We start from the raw sequence: 18,195 nt of genomic DNA, 5'->3' as shown, positions 1-18,195 counted from the left end.
ATGTGGTCTGTAACTGTTTCTCAATTAGAAATAAATTTAAATGTTATTGGGTTTTTTTGACAAGCAGGATTCACCTTCTGTCTGTTTTTTTTAAAGATTGCAACTTAACTGCTGGATGATAAAAGACTTTAAACTTTTATAATGCAGTTAATTTATGACTTTACATGGAACCTGTGTGTATTTGTAACGTATCCGCTCTTGAAGTCAATCATTATTTAAACTGATAACTGGGCATTGAATCATAGGACAAATCTAAGAAAAAGCAACAAATTTATTGTGTTTAGTAAAACGTGTGTTAAAAAAGAACTCCTCCACCATCATCTTACTTGAAAATATTTAAAAAGACATCTATAATGTATATTATCACTGCAACTTTCATGGTGCTCAGTATTCTTTCTTTCACCAATATGTCTCCTCATTTGCTTGTTAGTAAAGCAAACCTTGGCATCAGCAATCATGATAGTAAATTTCTCAATATAATTCCATGTTTATTAGGAATATCAATTGGAGTGTAATAACAACTTTTAAGCCATCACAATCCAGCACCACATCACACTTCTGCAAGAAATAAATAACAGTCAAAGATAATATCACTAATTTTGCAAACAAGATTTTGATGAGTTTAAGAACTACAGGAATATATTAGGCTGGAGCCAAGTTTCAATATTAATAGAAGGTGTATTTTTTCACTGCAACAAAGTAGAAATATTGTGACAGCTATTTCATAGAGAAGATACCTTCATTATGGGTGAATTTTACATGTCTTTACTTAACTTATGTCCCATAACTTAAATGTAAAATTAAAAATCTAAAAAAATTGAAAAGTACCTTACATCAATATAAAGTCACAATTCACCAAAGTTTCATAAACGTTCTGAGTTACTGTCCAAAAACATAAATCACCCCATTTTGATACAGATATAGTACTATAACTAAAAAAAGAAGAGGCTAACAGGAGCCTGAATCACTCACCTGGTTGAATTTGGCCTTTCTATGGCAATAAATTAAACAAGAAGTTGTCCAACAAATTTGACTCAAGAAAACTTTGATAGGACTTATCATAAGGGTCATTTCAGTAAATGAAAGTCTAAATCTATCATAGTTTTCAAGACATTGACTGAAAACTGTAAAAAAAAACTGTCATTTTCTCCTGTCAACGGCAATATTTCTTATAAGAAAGTGTCTGACAAATTTTATGCCCGAAGACTTTTGTAGTCCTAAAAAAAAGGATCATTTCAGCTATTAAACGAATTTGGTTAAACCTAACGGTTTTGGAGATATATGCGAAAAACTAATGTCTGACCCCCATGTTCTATTTTAGTAACAGTGGCCAAGTTTTTCGACAGATAAAAAAAACACTTTAATTCTATGCAGGATACCCCAAGGAACACTTATACCGAGTTTTGTTTCAATTGGAAAAATAGTGTCGTGTCAGAGGAGAAGATTTTTTAATGAAATAATATTAAAAGTAGCAAAAACCTTTGAAAAGGGGCAATAACTCCAACATGGCTTAATAGATTAAAATGAAAATTTGACCGCAGATAGATCTCACCATGCTGAACACTTTTACCTCTTTACAAAATGGGCTCAACTTAACCGTTTTGGAGATGTATGCAAAAAACTATTGTCTGACCCCCTATGTTCTATTTTTAGTAACGGCGGCCATGCTTTTCGACGAAAAACCCATATCAGTTCTATGCAGGATACCCCAAGGAACATTCATACCAAGTTTAGTTCCAATTGGTCAAGTAGTTTCAGAGGAGAAGAGTTTTGAAAAATTGTTAACGACGACGGACGCCAAGTGAGCTAACAAAAAGAGGAAATTTCTAAAACTCAAAAGGGAGCTCAAATCAATAGAAAGTAACAATTCACCGAAGTTTCACAAAATTTCGTCAATGCATTTTTGAGATATAAGAAGCGTCAACACCATTGCACCATAAACCCTCCTTAGATAGGCAGGGGTACTAACGTTTTGTAAGTTTCTTACAATCTATCATGGTTGTCCACATATTTGATAGTAACTGCACAAAATGTTAGTTTAACCTTTCATAGGACAACAGCTCTAACAAGAATTTCTTCTTTAACTTTGCTCCAATTGTAGGCCTTATAAAATATCTCAAATTATTTATACTACCACTAGTAGGCCATATATTTACTGAAACGGTCAAAATGCACTGAACATTCACTCAATTTACTGAACATAAAATCGTTCAGTATAATTCAGTTATTCAGTGCAAATTCAGTGCGTTTTGCCCGGGTCGTGTTCAGTGTATTAAGTATACCGTTCAGTGTTTTCAGTAGTCAGCTTCAAAGTAAATTCAGTATGTTCAGTAGCTGTTCAGTAATGTTCAGTGATTGGGTTCAGTACGAAACAAGAGCCTGTTCAGTGTGATTCAGTATAAGAAATTATAGCTTTATTATCTCCCTTTGACCTCCAATTAAATAGTACATAATGTACATGCATGCAAAGTTACATATGCCAGGTACACAAACAACTTGTTCGTTAATATTTTGTTTTTATGCTTGTCTGTTTTTATTTCATTTTCGTTTTTGTTTTTGTTTTTGTATTTTTAATTCTATCTTTTTTTGTTTTTGCTTAATTGTAATTTAATTGTAATGCCCAATAGTCTTTAAAATATTCCGCGTGCAGTCATTTAAGAAATAAGCAATTTATGTTAATTACAATATCATGGTTTCGATTTTGAAAAAAATGCCAATTTATTTCAAATGTTAACTAGACGTATTAAATTGTAACTGTACATGTACATGTACTGTTTTCGAAATGTCCGAATTGAATTATTTAATGTCAATTTATTTTTCGTACTGAATTTATGGCGTCACGTCGATTTTGTTTTTAACATGTGACTGCCGAACCGTGCAAAGATAAAAGAAGCCACCTACTCTACTAATAATAAAGCCTTACAGGTCTTTTTAAAAAATATACCACTAGATCTGCAATACAAAGGTTACAATACTATTAAGATTAATTAGTTATAATCTTGTGTTGAGCCCACTTTAATTTAAAATGATTCATATTTTAATAACTTTTTTTAATTTGAGTTTCTGTTTGCGGTTCTCCGAGGAACCCTGCCACCCTGTACATTTATCAAATAAGTGTGTTTTAGTTTAAGTTACCAGAACTGGTTCTATCCAGTATCTACTTAAGATACTAATTGTGATTATTAAATTTTGTTCAAATATTTACAAATGTAGCTCTAGATAGACCTACATTAATTAGAATGCATGATCCGCCACTGATATACATGCATGTTTTAAGACTATATGGTATATTGCGATATTTCCTATACTTAGGGACTTTCCATTGCTCTACATTTGTGCAATCACACATCTTTCAAAACTTAAATGAAAATAAAGCTGTCTGCATGGTTGATATAAAATTAGAATGAGCCAAACTAAAAGGCGTAAGTCATAAAACGGGGGAGGGTTGCGAACTTTTAACGAAAGTGTAGGAGCACTATCAGGTCGAAATTATAAATACATTTTAAAACTGAGACTTTAAACTCGAACTTGAATACATGTTTTGTAAGAGTGTTTCATTTTCAACTATAAATTACAAAATAGAAAATAGTTAAATTATCAAGAGATTACAGTTCTTATGCAATAACTGTCTGTAATGAAGTTTGCCACAAGTTTGCACTGCTTATATAAGTTATGGTTGGATGGAAGCTCACACAATTTTTCAGTGTCTGATATATCACGGAAAGTCACTCGAATATCATCAAAAAGTTTGTTTCTTCTGTCTGAGTATTGGACAATGAATAAGGAAATAAATCTCGTCCTCAACTCATCGTGTGTCGCACGTCTTAAAAGCTCTTTGCTCGACACACCTAAATTTTGCAAATGCGCTTCTATATCTGTGAGTTGATCTGCATGGTTTGCTTAGATATAATTCTGTTTCAAAAGTAATTTTAAAAAGTTTAGAAGTTCTTACTTTTTCAACAACATCATAGCATAAAATTCGATTTTATAACATGTCTTATGAAACAACATCTCCTCAAGTTGATGAATTAAATTCTTATAAAAATATACACAACAGAATGCAGGATTCCCCTGTAATTAGTTATGCAATTTGGCACTGTCCAACGATTCATTGATTTTCGGCTTATCAAAGAAAAGCAGGTACGCGTCTAAACCAAGTTCAATAACTCATTTATTTGTGATTATTTTTCTATAAAATTTAAAATTAATGCATTAAATATCAATATTTACCATAATATGAAAAGAAATTACATCTAGCAGCACCTCATCTAGTGCTTAGTGGCATATAATACGTCCTTAGTGCACTAAGGACTCCTTAGCAGTGTTTAGACGCACCCTTAAAATTTTACTTTTTTTTATTGAAGATTGATTTTAAAATCACTTCTTGCTCTTGATCTATATTAGAGTTTCAACTGCATGTTATTTCTAATTGCAATTAGATGTGAAACCCGTTTGGATTTACACTATACTCGGCGTCACATAAATAACATACTGTTAAAATTTGAATAAAAATATTTTCTACGACTTTATTGACACCTACCGTCGTTTAAATTGTCTTAAATGACTTGCTCATTCGTTTAGCCAAACGGCTTCTCCCTAAACAAGTCGCTTATTAGCTTAAATTATGCGTAACAAATCCTAACGGGAAAATCCCATACTAATATCCGCCATGTTGGTTTCTACGGGGCGATTTGTTTACAAACGAAGTTCGTAAGTTCCCGTCGAACTCCGGTGACAATCGGCTGCTTGATCAACTTCTCGGTATTGTACGTTGTTCGCGTAAAATAAATCCGAGATATCCGAAATAACGCCGAAATGCATTCTGGGTTCTTCGGTTTTTGAACAAACCATTTAAACGTAAACAACATCTCCTAGCAACCCGATCACTGTAAACATGGCCGACTTTTTACAATGTAAATATTGGCACCGAGAATTAAAATCTGACCGGAATTTAACGATTCAATGTTTAGGGAGAAACCGTTTGGCTAAACCAATGAGCAAGTCATTTAAGACAATTTAAACGACGGTAGGTGTCAATAAAGTCGTAGAAAATATTTTTTATTCAAATTTTAACAGTATGTTATTTATGTGACGCCGAGTATAATACCCTGTTACAAAGTACACCGTTGCATGTACATACAGATTTCAAACTATTTTCCGTACAACGTATGCATGCTGGTGTTCTGTTTTATGAAGTGTGATTATTCCCATAATAATCCCACCTTCTTAAAACTTTCTAATTGTAATTGCGGGGGGAGTGGGGCACTTTTATATGGGGGTCTGACAAGGGTTTTTCTTCATATTTTGTGTATAAAATGGTATAGTACTATAACAGCAACTCCCGACAATTAAATAATCAAATAACCGTCAACAAACTGAACTTTGACCCCAACTTGTATTACTAAAATGTTCTATATCAAAATCGGATTTTCCCCCCCCATTAATTTGTCTGTTTCCGTTTTAATGAAAGACTTGCAAGAATATAGAGCAATAACATGTACACTCGCTTAATTTATTCTAGTACACATGTATACGTATTTTCCTAAACGTAATCATGCTGTGTAATGTCACTTTCGAAAACTAAAAAAAAAAATTAGTGTACCATTAATTAATGTTCAATTTTGAATAAAAAAGTTATTATGCTTTTATGCATGTATAACACCATATGAAAGATCCTGGATTTAGAAAGCGCATTTCCACACACATGACATGGTTTTAATTCTTGCATTAGGTAGAACGGTACTATTTCTCATAGCGCTAAGCTTGTCGTAAAAGGCGATTAAATAGTGCTCAGAAACCTAGCCGGGGGCTAGGCGCTCTGCCCACAGAGCAACTGGGATGTGATCCCCAGGTGGTGGAATGGGGTACCCCTGGCGTGTTACATGCTGGGGTTGTCAGGCTATAATACGGAAAACATGACCGCAAACTATAGTGGTGCACCGTGTTGGGAAAAATGCCACGTTCCTCGCACGTTAAAAAACCCTGCTGTGGTATTCGATAGGAGTAAGAACCTTAGCGCTCCGCCACAGGAGGCTAAGTTGCCCGACCCTACCCATCCCTCCCTTTTTCTTGTGGCAATCAAAATTTGTCAACCCCGTTATCCTTGTGGTTCATCCCTTTTTCCATTTCATCATCATCATTTCATGTTCATCGACTGAATATATCTGAGATATTGCTACTCGGTCGTTAAACCCCAACAATCAATCAACTAATTCTCATTATTTAGGTTGACCTTCCGTTTACCTTACTCAGGTAAATGCTTCCAGACACTGTGATTGGACAAATTGTGCTGATACCGAAAATGTTTCATTAATTCCAGGCTCTAACATTTTTATACTTTTAAAAAAAATGCATTTTATTTTTTGAAAACCATTTTATATAAATCCTATGAATTTTTAAAATGTATGTGCCATTCGCAGAAAAAGGGGGAACTTTGACCCCAAACATCATCTGCTTAAAATACCAAAGGAATCGAGATGGTTTTGCTATGACTTTGATCGCAATTTTAGATAGAGAAATGAAGATATTACCGGAAAAAAGTCGGTTTATAGCTCCGTCATTGTTTTAAAGGTGTGAAGTTTCACTATTGTCGCCTATGGGAAATAAATAGTACCGTTCTACCTATAAAGCCATACTCAATATGTAGGGTATATAACCTATAAACGTGTGAGAATTGTGTTTGTCTCATCACTCGTTCCGATGTGCTTCACACGTCAAAAGGCAGAATTAAGAAATAAATCACGGAAATTCCATTTTATCATTGTACACTTTACGCTAGCTATGTCAGTTGAAATGGTCGTCAGTAAAACTTTGCTTTGAGTTTTTTTTAATGAAGTAAAGGGCGAATTAAGTAGAACGTTGTTAGATATGGCAATGGTCGTTTGCATTATATGCAGTATTCACACATGGACAGGTACACTGTTCCATTCATTAACAATTGTTTATTATAGTTTTTCTAAAACATAATGTTTAATATCTATATTAAATATTAAATATAAATTTGATGTTCATTCACGCTACTGAAAGGAATGAAAACAGCTGACACACCTCGGAATGATACGTGTGTTTGTTTACATTAAATTGGACAGTAATTTACAAACACACAAGCCACGCCCAAAGATACGCCTAATAAGTCGCGTGCTGCTCATTTGGCAATCGAAAATCAATCACAGTTATGGTCTCAAAGCCTGTACAGGACGTCATTTTAGAATTGTTCACAGTCGCGGAAGAAATCTAAGATCTTTAATAAATAATGTAAGACCCTATTAGTCTTGAACGACTTTTCGGATCTCTCACGTTCGCCCCTTACCTGGGTTAGGGGGTATATCTGGCTGTTAGTAGATACCTAACGGATGTTGGTGGCGGAATCCAGCTTTTGAAACAACTGGCTACGGAGGTACATCACATGTATCGTTCACATGCATAATTAATTAGCGCGCTGGGGTTTGTATGTAGTGCATTCTTGTATATGTACCGGTGTATGATTACCGTAAAATTGCCGTTGACTTACTCCCAGACCCCACGTGTCCTACACTTCATCGGTCAGAGAGTAAGTCGACCGATGACCGTGATAAGGATATACTTTCCTTACGTTTACTTATAGCTTATCAACTGTGACATGTAGCTAGTTAAGAAAGATATGTATCTAAGGGCATGCTTTATTTCTATGATTGTGGCTGAAGTTTGAATGATTTGACAAATGACATGGAGATCTTTATGTTGAATTTCGACTTGAAAATTTATAAACACGGAAAGGCCACCTAGTAGTTTGTAATTCAATTGTGCAGTATGTTGAATGCGTTGTGTGAATTCATATTGGTGCTTCATGTAAACCATCATCAAACCTAAATACTTCGCAAACTGGCGCACTGCTAAGATGCATCACGAATTTTCTTGTGTGTTCATTAAATGTCCTTCGTTCATGTAATCAGAATTGTGAATTGAAACCAGAGGCTCACGTGAGCCTGTATCGCTCACCTGGTTTAATTACTTGCTAAATATTTCATATAATTTTGCGTAAATTTACAAGGAATTTTCCTTAGATGAAGATTTTCTTGCAATTTAAAGCATTGGTAAACAGGAATTATTGCATGGGACAGGTTGGAAAGGGGACATAATGCATAGTTTGCAACCCCAACATACTAAAATCCGGAACCAGGCCTTTAAAAATGCAGAAATTGCCATTGTTTTGCGGAATCCATGAAATTTCTGCAAAACACAGCGTTTCTTAGCCTCCAACATGATTACTTTGCTAAAAAACTAATCTTATTAAACAAGGCATTTCACATCCAGTTTTGTATGGAAATATAGTTTACAAGGCACATAAATGCAAACAATGTCCATCAAATCTTTAAGAATTATTTAAATAGACTGATTCATAAAGGATATAAATTCGACATTGTTGTCAGATCATTAAATCTTGTCTTTGTAGGAAAAAATATTGATACTCTTATTAGATCATTACATTATAACTTAATCATTCATATTTTAGCATTTTAGTCATTGCACAACTTCTTGCTAGACCAACATAGTCTATGATGTTGCAGTTCTAAATCCTTTGGAAGTTTTGTAACTGATATTTTTTGTGTTGGGAGGCTTGAAGATTTGTCATCCTTATTTGTGTCCTGAGCTTGCTTTCAGTAACTGCGAGCATTCATTGTTTATACCTCATTTGTTTGTCTTCTATGTTATTGTTAATAATTGTTGAGGTACTTTTCTAATGAATTGGATGTATTTCAGGTTGATTTTTACTGTGTGTCTAACTTTGTATTTATTTTAGCCTTTGACCGTATAGAGGAGGAGGGTTTGGATCCAACAAAACTAGTTTAACCCCGCTGCATATTGTTTGCGCCTGTCCCAAGGCAGGAAATATAGTCACTGGCATGTAGTTGTCTTTTTTTAAAACATTTTAGTTTCTTACCATAAATGATAAACTGATATAGTATTGAGGAAGGGCCGGACCTTTTTCGGGATGCTGGGATCAGAGGTTTTTAAGCTCAGGATTTCGGGATTTCTGAGAATTAAGCCCGGGATTTCGGGAAATAAATCCACCGGGAATCGGGATTTTAGCAGTTTTTAAGTTCCTTTGTTGTTCGGGATTTCGGGATTTAGTAAAAATAAAGTCGGGATTCCGGGATCAGACCCCCTCCAGCCCCCCTCAGTATTGTGTTCACTGATTTATCCACTTTGTTTTTATTGGGGCAATTTAGAGCTTGCTACATGGAGGAAATTTCCCACTTGTTGAAGATCATGTGGCGACCTCTAGATGTATATTTTCTCGAGCGGAAACTTTGGAGATGGGAGGTTGTCTCCTTGACATTAACTCCATATCCGTTCTTTTTCATAAATAAAACCAAACACCGATTGTTTCTGGTTAAGTCAATAATCTGGTTTCTACAAAAGTCGATTATAAAGCTTCATACCAAATATCAAATTATTTCCATTAGTAGTAACTGAGAAAATTTGACGAAAATTTTATTTTGTTGTATGGTAAAGGAAAATTTCAAAGTCTTGGCAAACAGGAAGTGGTCGCAAGACTGAACTGAAAATTGGCTACACGGTACAACTCATCATTATCAAGCTTCAGACCAAATATAAAATCATTCCCATTAGTAGTAACTAAGATAACTTTGACGAAAATAATTGTTGACAGACAGACGGACGGACGGACAGACAGACAAAGTGAAAACTATACGGCTTCCGAATCTCACGATGCGGGGGCCCTAATTACAGTCAGTGAAGTGTGACTGCTGGTGCATAGTCACAGACATAAAATGGTACTAAAACTGATCTGTACTGATGCAAGTGCATACCAAATTCTAATAAGCTACCGTCAGTGTTTGATGTTAAACCTAATCAAAATCATTAACATTTGACATTAATGGCTGGAAATGTCAAAGGCAGTGGGTAATGACTGTGGAGGCATAGACATACAACGATGGCAAAACTGATCCGCACTGGTGCTAATGCAACTGCATATCAAAGGGTTACTATAAGTGGTTAATGTTGAACAACTTAAAACAATAATGTTAACTCCATGTTTGCTGCCATATTCACCATACCAAAGTGTCACTTTTTCTTGACTTCTGTTAAAGGCTTCACAAAAAGGTAAACAATATATTTTTTTCAACACTTTTAATAAATGAACAAATCTGAAATTAACCTTACAGGATGGAGCTTGTTAATAGATACATTTTTGCATAAACAACAGGTAATAAAAAAGTTATGTCTGCCATAACATTAGGCCCCCAAAAAATTGAAAGCAAATTCAATATTTTTTTCTGTAGTTATAATGCTTATCAGTGCTTCTAGGTTATGTTTGTGTTAGAAATTGACTCATTTTATCAACAAGAATATAAATATGGATTTTTACATGTTTTTCTCATAGGGTCCAATGTTAAAGTAAGATCCTCGGTGGCGGCCATTTTGAATTTTCCGATTGGCACCAAAATCACAAACTTACATCCCTTCATAAAAGTGAACATTTGTGTCAAGTTTTGTTTAATTTGGTCAAGCGGTTTCCGAGAAGAAGATTTTTACATGTTTTTCCCATAGGGTCCAATGTTAAACTAAGATCCTCGGTGGCGGCCATCTTGAATTTCTGATCGCCACCAAAATCACAAACTTTCATCCCCTCATATCAGTGAACATTTAATAGTGTCAAGTTTTGTTTAATTTGGTCAAGTGGTTTCCGAGAAGAAGATGTTTACATGTTTTTCCCATAGGGTCCAATGTTAAACTAAGATCCTCGGTGGCGGCCATTTTGAATTTCCGATTGGCACCAAAATCACAAACTTTCATTCGCTCATATCAGTGAACATTTGTGTCAAGTTTTGTTTAATTTGGTCAAGTGGTTTCCGAGAAGAAGATTTTTACATGTTTCTCCCATAGGGTCCAATGTTAAACTAAGATCCTCGGTGGCGGCCATCTTGAATTTCCGATCGGCACCAAAATCACAAACTTTCATCCCCTCATACCAGTGAACATTTGTGTCAAGTTTGGTTTTATTTGGCCCTGTGGTTTCAGAGAAGAAGATTGAAATGTAAAAGTTTACGGACGGACAACGGATGGCAAAAGCTCACATGGCCTTTGGCCAGGTGAGCTAAAAAGAAAACTCAAAGAGTTCAATATTAACCATTTATAACATAGGCTTGTGTTTAGTTAAACGTTTGGATTCGATTCCCTAACTTTCCTTTTATCCAATATTTTTGCAATTGACGATTATTTGAGGCGTAAAAATTCAAACGATCGATATAAATTGACTCAGTACATGAATACTTTGATTATAATATGTTGACAAAATCTTTAAATGATCGCCTTAAATTTAGAAATAAAACATACGTGTTATATGATAAAGATTAATATACAGAAACACAGTTTAATAAAAACGTGCATCAGCGTTAGGTTGACAATTCATTACACAAATACGTGTATATACACTAAGTCCCTTTTAATTTATTAAAGGTCAATAACTATACTCTGTAAGAAAAGATATATTTAACCTCTATACTCCCGTGTTACTAACTCCTTTATGACACCAATAACCACAAAAGGCATGTTCACTTAAAATCTCAGTAGTTCACCAAACTACCGTTTTAAAAATGAAAAGCTTATAAACCATAGAAGCAATCCGCTTACATTTCAGGCTAAAAACCACTAATTCCACTTCCCATAGGCTTCTATGCTAATTTCACAATATTCAATGGCTTCTCTGGACTTTACCTTAACTTTAACCTGCAGATGACTATATATCAGCATGATTCTACATATGTCAGCTCACAATCCTCAGAATGGCATGTGGGGTTAGCAGACTTGCAGTGCAGTACTGGTCACCGGAAGTGAAGTGTCTATAAATAGCATGGGAAATCCCAGTGTTTTCACAAGATAGGGGTATATTTAGAAATCATTATGGAGATTAGGCTTCACATCATAAGAAGCAAAATGCACCTATCAAATGTACAGAAATGTTTTTCCTTTCAGAAACTGTTTAAATTTTTTAAATGAGATGAGAACTTTTTTCACAGCACTATGAGGAACAGGGGTAATTTCTGCGTAGGACTATTTTTGCGTACGTTCCAAATGTTCATTGGTTGAATTGGTGGTCTGTAACCTAAAGATGATGATAGTATCAGGCTGAGGTCAGCAGAAGACAGTATCAGGCTGAGATCAGCAGAAGACAGTATCAGGCTGAGGTCAGCGGCACAATTGCAAAGGTTCATAGACCATATAGCTTCAAGAAGGTGTGGCTGCATCTCCTTAGTGATTTGTCTTTATGTATAAGCAACTTAACGCTCAATTATATGACGTTTAGCTTATTTCATTTATTTTATCAATTATTTATGTTCCCAAATATATAATGTTAATTTATTGAATTTGCAAATAAAGAATTTGAAGATTACACATCTACATATTTGTGTACATGTGTTTTAAAAAAAATCATATCTCATTTTCAAACTGAATTATTTGTTGTTTTTTTTTAATAGTCCCTGAATTGTGTGTGTACTAAAATATGAAACAAATTATATATATTTTATTAGTATCTTATTTAAATGAATTTTTGTCAAGACAAATCATGACTTGAAAAGTATTCAAATATTTTTAAATTAGCGGCTTAAAAGAAAAAAAAAAAAGCATATAAAAATTTATTTTATAATTATTTTGCCTTAATCATTGTAACAAGACCACATTCGTTTAGTGTTTTGTTTTTACAACATAAAAATATTAAAATTCCCATTTCGCCTTAGTACTTTTTTACCAATTTTTACCTGTAATTCACAGCTAAGGCGAAATGGGAACACACTGTTCTTACGACACCCTTAGTAATTACATTTTCAATTTGCACTTTAAAATAAATTTAAGGGAGGTAACTCAATCTGATTTAATGTATAATTCTAGTATAAATACATTGTGTATATTGTTGGTCTGTTGAAATTGTGTGCACTTAACAATACTAGACATATACTTGTTTTCCCTTGACAGACAATACTGAACACTCTTAACATTACTGAATCGATATTGAGTGATGCTGCTGAATTTACTGAAATTGCTCTTGACAACTCTTAATGACAGATACTGAATTTGCACTGAATTTCCACTGAAAAGGCACTGAAACTCTTAAAACTACTGAAATTAAATTTGTCAAGAGTTTTCAGTAGATGTTAAGTAGGAAATGGCCGATTCAGTAAAAATTTTGGGTGCTAGTGTACTGAAATATGTTTTCTAACTATTACAGTTTTCAATTTACAACCAAAACAAAAAACAAAAACAAAATACATATATTTTGCATTACAGGGGCAATAACTCTAATTAGTAGTAGGCAACTTGGAGTTAAATATAATAATTTTTCAACAAGTCTAATACTGACTCTTACTCACAATATATGACACAAATACTTCTGTGATGGAGTTGGTTCAGATAATAGATTAATATGTCCCTCTGTTATTCTATGTAAAGCTGCTAGAAACCACTTTATCATCCATACCAGAACCATTCTCTGATCTTAAGTACAGTCTACCAAACTATTTAGTGTCAACAATACTGGAAAAGAGTATAAGGCTAACTATATTAAAAATAGCTGTTTTGCAGATCAATAGAAAGGGTATTTCATTGTCTGCCAAATAATATTTTAAACTACATTCCTGTAAAGCTCTGCTAGTAAATTTGAAGCTCTCTAATAGTTTATTTAATCAAAATGGTGGTAGTATGCACATCTGCACTTTCAGCTCAGATTTGCAAGGTAAACAGGTAGAATATTAATTATAATGCACAAGTATCCAATAAGCTAGGCGGATGTTTTTTTCTGGAAAAACAAAAGACGCTTATCCTATCAGTGCACCAGCTATATGCTCCCAGTTTTTAATGGAGTTCGAGTTGCTCATTTACTTCAGTTGCTTTGTATGTATTATTTTGGTTATTCTATGTTCCTTATTGTGTATGTCTGTTAACCATGTCTTGTCTTATTTCCTGAATTACGTTCTTTTGATTTCTGTTAGAAATTTGGTTCCCTAGTTTACTGTTTACATATTAATTTTCGCCGATTCTGTTGAGTGAACATATTCGCCAGTATCAATTTTCACAGTTTCAAAAAATGATAAGCATTCCAAAGAAGGGGATAGGTCACCTTGTACAATTATAAAGAGATCCATAGACTTGTATTCAACTTGTTTTCCCAGAAATCAGGAGTGGCATGTCTTCAATATGTTTATATATAAACATTGTGCAAAGGTTAAATACCATTGCTTGTAGATACTGTTTAACATGTTTAAATTACACAAATAACATACTGTCCACATGAAGTTGTTCAGCAAGGCATATTGCAAAAACAAAACAAAAAAATCAGTCAGCAACAAAAAGCTACTGATACCTTCCCATCATTACATAAGGAAAAGTGATGTTTTTCTTTTCTTTTCTTTTTTTTTTTTTTTTTTGGGGGGGGGGGCTAACAGAAGTAGATTTTATGAAAACAAATCCACCAACACAACCTTCCTGAAGGAAGCTAATTACTATACAATGTATATGGGCAACTTGTGATGGACATACATGTATATATTAATGACAAAAGATTGTTATATCCTCAGTTTTTCCAGCGAACTAGATGTTGGCATACAAGTACTATAAACAAATTCAGCAATACCCTTTAACATATCAGCAACCTAAGGTTAATAGTTACTGAGAAAATTGTGATGAAAATCAATTTTATTTTTATCAAACTTACTAGTACGAAAACACATTAAAAATACAGTATACAATTATGAAAAAAAAAAACTTTTGGACTTTGAAAATGGCACAGGCATCACTTAGAAAATGGCAGGCAGACTGACTTTCAAAAGGGCACCATGAAAATGGAACAGGTGCCGCTTAGAAAAAGGCGGGCAGATCTTCCTGTCAAAACAGTCTATAGGGGTATACTGTTTTTACCAGTGTTCAAGCTATAGTGGAGCAAAGGTATAAAAGTTATACTTCTCCATAATAGTAGGTGCACATCTTCAATATCTGAAAATTGCACAACATATTTTTCAAAAAAATTCAAATATTCTTTGTGTAACATATTACACAACATAGGTACCCCCTTAATGTAAGATAGATGGACAGAATGAAATAGACAAGTAGCTACAGTACTTGAACCGAACTGCAACGATGTGACGGATCGATGACCGACCTGATCGTAGTTTGGTTATGTAAAATGACATAAGATCTGTTTGAAATACAAAAAATGTAAAAAAAAAAGTATAAATTGATGATTAATTACTATATAATTATCTATTACATTATGTAAATATGTGTAGAATTAACAAAGAAAACAACAAAAACCGTAAAATACAGTTAACGCTCTGTGGTCACTTGATGCAATCAACGGTTTAATGGATTGGTTTGACAGATCATTGACTGACCGGAAACTGATCGGTGATCAATGACCGATCACAATTTTTGTTGCATGGATCAGTTCAGGTACTGTATTAGACCTGCTTTCACAGTTGGTGACACAGGCAAAAAAAGCCATCCAAATTTTATATTCTATATATGTGCAATTTTGCGTATACACGTAATTTCATCGAACAAACAACAATTAAAAATGGGACAGATCCCACAAAAAGTGAACATATATTTACATTTAAAATATATATTTTTTTTACAAATACAACTACAGTGCCTGAACTGATCTGTTAAATTATTATAGCAATCTGTTAAACTATAATTGCAATTTGTCATCAATCAATGATCAGTCTACGATCATAAAACGATCAACAAAATGGGTGATTATTTTTGTATTATGGTACATCTCGTGATCACTGATATGTTAATATATATAATTGGTGTGTTCTATTTTAAATTTTTACATGAATTTTCCAAATGATATTTAGTAAGACATAAACTGTCTTTTAAAATTTGCTTTTTAATGAATAACAAAAAGTGAACTGAATATTTCCAATTCTAACTTTATTTACACTACAATATAATAATATCAGATTCATTCCCATGAAAATCTGAAATTAATATGAATCTATCATCCACTATTATAACATACTAAAGCCCTGATCAGATTGGTTATTGGTTATTGAACTATCAGTGAATAATCAATAATCTTTCTTTGTTCTGCCAAATAGTTGTAAGAATCTGTTCAGGGACTGTAACACAGTGAGTGAAATTCAGTACAACATAATTATAAAGCCAAATTCCATAACAGGCAAACAATAACAGAACCTATTTAAAACTTATAATACAGATTCATTAGTCTGTTTGACATTTTTGGTATTAATTAATGAACATATATTTCACCAAAGCACTTATAAATTTATTTTTCCAATAGAGATACCTTTTTACAAAAGTAGCTGATCATGATATGCACTTGTGACAAAACCTTAAACAGACATTTCACCAAATTTCCAATCTCCATGACACCTGTGTGGTTGTTGCATCTAAATCAGGAAGCTGAGACTGAAATGAATACAAATAACATGTTAGTAAGAGAAATTTATAGATTACTTAATCTAATTACAGTTTTTCAAAGGTACTTTCATACAAATGTATAGATGTCATAGCTAATACTATTTAAAAAAAAAATTCAGACAGCCCAAGGCCAATTATTATTTTGTTTGGACAAGAACAAGTGGAACATATATATGTGATTACAATAACACTAATCAACAAAACAAAATATACTTCAAATAAGATGATCACATGATAAACAATTTCTAACTAAATGATTATCAGATTCTAAAAATGGAGTTTTGAAAGAAAAATATATTTTCTCTCTTTGTAGTAATACGACATAATCCTATTCCTTCATGCACATCTACATATAATACCTTCCTATAAAACCTAATCAAGTGACTTAGCTACGTGTACTAGAAATGTGCACAGATAGTGAAATTTTTGTTATCCCTTCAGTCTTTCCAAAGGTTCTGTTTTTTTTTCAGGATATTCGGTCCTGTGATGACATACTATGATACTATTTTCAGGACTGAACCAAATTTTATTGTCCATTTTTGACCTGAATCAAGAATGACTAATATCGGAAATTTTCCGGACTCCCGGTCTGGCGTTCCGGATTTTTTACCTGTCCTGTCACATTCCGACAATCCGACGAACCTTCGGAAAGACTGTCCCTTTCCCAAATTTTGTTTGCAAGAGTTTACCATATTTACAGATAGAGCACTTAATTAAAATGGGCTTAATACACAGACTAGGACTAATCGAAAGAGTTTAGTTTGGACAAAGGTGAAAACTGTACAAAGTGCAAATCATAAAACCTTTAACTTACATAAGGTATAAGATACGGCTGAAAGCAAAAACTATGGGCATCAAACATTCTAAGTCAATGTAGGGGGAAAGTGGGACTTCAGCAAGTCATTGTCTTATCTGTGTAGCATCAGGCATTCTCCCTTCATCTGTATCAGGCTTCAGTACACATCCAATGAAGTAGCTAAAGAAAAGAAAAGAAAACATGAAGTTAACATAAAAAATATATCAAGAATTGGAAAACTTGTGAGCAAAAATTACTTGGTACTACCTGCCCCTGCCAAAACTAGGCTCCCTCACCAAAAACCAGTATAGTGATGTAAGGCATTCAGATGGGGAGAAATATGAGGTGTACAATAGCATTATGAATTCAGAATCTGTAGAAATTTCATTAAATTTCTTTCAGCAATTTCTGAGGAGTCGAGAATAAGAAAATGCCCTTCCCCCAACTTGGTCAACCAATGATTTACATGAGGAAAAGCCAATCAGATTGAAAAACAAAATATAAGGGTCATAATGGCATCATCTACATTTAACAAAGAATTTTTGAAAGTTTCATCCAAGTCCTGTCTGCAGTTTCAGGGGAGTTGCAGATTAGAACTAGGGATGAATGGACAAACGGACGGACAGAGGCCATGATCACTATATCTGCCTGCTTTTCAAGTGTGTTTGCCTGAATAATAATTTTGAACTCAATATAAAATCCCAAGCCCCCATCCCCAACCCCCTGAGAGGAACATAGTCTGCGTCTTGTAAACAAATTTCCAGGTGAAAAATGATTCCTCAAATTCATTACAAAAAGACTAAATTCTTCTAAATATACAGTTATATAAAGCAAGTGACAATATGACTTGTTTCCAACTGGATATTTTAAAGCAAAGTGTTGAACAAACAAAACTAGAGTTTGAACAGGAAAGTAGTGCATGATTTTGTAGTATTTCTTGTACTACCCAAATA

The 18,195-nt window shown here is 33.7% G+C and overlaps 1 long non-coding RNA gene across 3 annotated transcripts; it reads right to left on the bottom strand.

Moving 5' to 3' along the window:
* Positions 1-253: 253 nt before the first annotated feature.
* Positions 254-17,015, bottom strand: LOC148600284 (uncharacterized). Of its 3 annotated transcripts, none has more exons than XR_015917931.1 (4): positions 16,942-17,015; positions 16,313-16,434; positions 13,374-13,536; positions 254-558 (listed from the first exon to the last, which is right to left on the bottom strand). It is a non-coding gene; the product is annotated as an uncharacterized LOC148600284 (long non-coding RNA). The 3 variants fall into 3 exon arrangements; XR_015917930.1 differs by lacking the exon at positions 254-558 and adding an exon at positions 7,657-11,846; XR_015917932.1 differs by lacking the exon at positions 254-558 and adding an exon at positions 10,001-11,013.
* Positions 17,016-18,195: the final 1,180 nt, after the last annotated feature.

The sequence above is a fragment of the Perna viridis genome, chromosome 13 (genome assembly GCF_037379345.1).
Source record: "Perna viridis isolate PV_CMFRI_1.1 ecotype Kerala chromosome 13, ASM3737934v1, whole genome shotgun sequence".
Taxonomy (NCBI): domain Eukaryota; kingdom Metazoa; phylum Mollusca; class Bivalvia; order Mytilida; family Mytilidae; genus Perna; species Perna viridis.
The sequence above is the reverse complement of the archived record's forward strand: the minus strand, read 5'-3'. Positions and strand labels throughout refer to the sequence as shown.